This window comes from Camelina sativa, chromosome 2 (genome assembly GCF_000633955.1).
Source record: "Camelina sativa cultivar DH55 chromosome 2, Cs, whole genome shotgun sequence".
Lineage (NCBI taxonomy): Eukaryota > Viridiplantae > Streptophyta > Magnoliopsida > Brassicales > Brassicaceae > Camelina > Camelina sativa.
Genome location: NC_025686.1, coordinates 6131345 through 6133564, shown reverse-complemented (window position 1 = coordinate 6133564; position 2220 = coordinate 6131345).

Genomic DNA, 2220 nt, shown 5'->3' with positions numbered 1-2220 from the left:
ATATTCTGCAAGCTCTTCCCATACTCACTTGCAGGAGAGGCATCTCAGTGGTTGAAGCAGTTGCGAGCTGGATCTTTGACATCTTGGCAACAAGTCAAAGTGGCTTTCCTCAACCATTTCTATGATGATGCAATGTCAGATGAGTTGAGAGTCAAGCTATCCACTTTCAAGCAAAGACCAGATGAAGCTTTCAAGGCAGCTTGGGTGAGATTCAAGGCTTACCAAAGGGACTGTCCACACCATGGTTTTTCAAGGGTACAATTGCTAAGTATCTTCTTCAGAGGGTGTGACTGGAAGTATCAGTTAGCTTTGGATGCTGCAAGTCATGGGAATTTCAAAACAAGATTTCCAGAAGATGCTGAAGTTTTGATTGAGAATTTGGCTTCTAGCAATAGCACTAAGGGAGCAGATGCTGAAAGGAAGAGATTACATGGAGGATATGATTCAAATCAGCTAGCTTCTGTTAATGCTAAGCTTGATTCAGTGCACAATCTTCTTGTGGGAAAAAAGTCAGTTCAATTTGCTGCTGAAGTTGAGACATTTGAGCCAGAGCCAGAGAACTCAGAGGAGAATGTCAACTATGTGTATGGAGCTGGGTATCAGGGACAGAGATTCGGTAATCAGCAAGGAAACAGACCTTACAATGGTGACCAGAAGCAGCAACATAACAATGGCTATACAAGAACCTATGGGAATTCATCTTATCAGTCTCCACCTCCTAAGAATTCTTCAGAGAGTAGAATGGAAGCCATGCTTGAGCAGCTTTTGCAAGGACAGGAGCAATTGACAGTGACATTCAATGGAAAGATTGACAATGTCTACACTGAGCTGAATGGGAAGATAGAAGCATTGAATGTTCATGTTAAGAAGCTGGAGATTCAAGTTGCACAGACTGCTGGGTCTGTTAAACGACAAGAGAGTGTTCTTCCAGCAAGAACTGAGTCAAACCCCAGACATGCTTGCAATGCCATATCTGTGAGGGATGAAGATGCTGTTGAAATTGCTTCTGCCGAGCTGGGTGAAAAATCGACAAAATTCTCGGTTTCAGATGATGGTGTCGATCGACACCACCTAGGTATCGATCGACACTCATCTCAGACGGAACTAAAAGCTGTGAAATCTCAGGTTCCAGCTGCTGAAAGGGTCTACAAGCCTAAGGTTCCTTTTCCCAAGCCAAGAAAGTCTAAGCAGGAGATGGAGGAAGCTAGATGCAAGGCAATGATGGACAAGGTGATGATTGAGATGCCATTGATTGATGCAGTGAAGCTTTCACCACCACTAAAACGCTATGTAAAGAGAATGGTATCCAATGGTTTGAGCCCTGAAGAAGGAGCACTGCTTACTAAGGATGTCAGTGCAATTCTGTTAAACCAGCCTTCACAGAGGAAGAAGGAGAAGAAGCAGGAGGTGGTTGTCTCTAAGGAAGTGAGTGCAATCATTCAATGTAGGACTGCTAAGAAATTACCAGATCCTGGAAGCTTTGTTCTTGATTGCTCTATCTCAGCAGGAAGGTTTTCTCACTCACTTTGTGACCTTGGCTCTAGCATCAACTTGATGCCACATTCTGTTGCTGTGAGACTTGGGATGACAGAATTCAAGCCAACTCAGATTTCTCTTATCTTGGCTGATCGCTCCCGAAGAACTCCTGAAGGTGTTTTAGAGGATATTCCAGTTAAGGTTGGCAACTTCATGATTCCCACTGACTTTGTGGTGCTGAAGTATGATCAAGAGCCTAAAGATCCTCTCATATTAGGAAGATCTTTCTTGGCTACAGCTGGTGTCATCATAGATGTGCAGAAGGGACACATAACACTGAATGTGGATGGATTGAGTATGCATTTTGAGATGGATAAACTGAGGAGAGCTCCTACTATTGATGGACAGATTTTCTCTGTTGAAAAAGTTTCTGCAACACGAGCATCAGGCTCAGTGTCGATCGACACCAACAAGGAGGCATCGATCGACTCCCCTCCACATCCGAGACAAAGCTTATCCAAAGTTGAAGCTCCAAGACAGAAACCTGTTCCCAAACAGAAAGTCTCCCATTCCACCCTCCAGAGTCCTCAGGTAAGGCAAAGGTACACCTCTTCTGCACCTAATCCTCCTCCTATCATCAACAAGAATTTCAAAGAGAGAAAAACTGTTTTGCAGTTAACCAAGCCACGAGATTATTGTAGAGTGCTTGTTTCTTCTGTTGATGATTTTGCAGGACATAAGAGA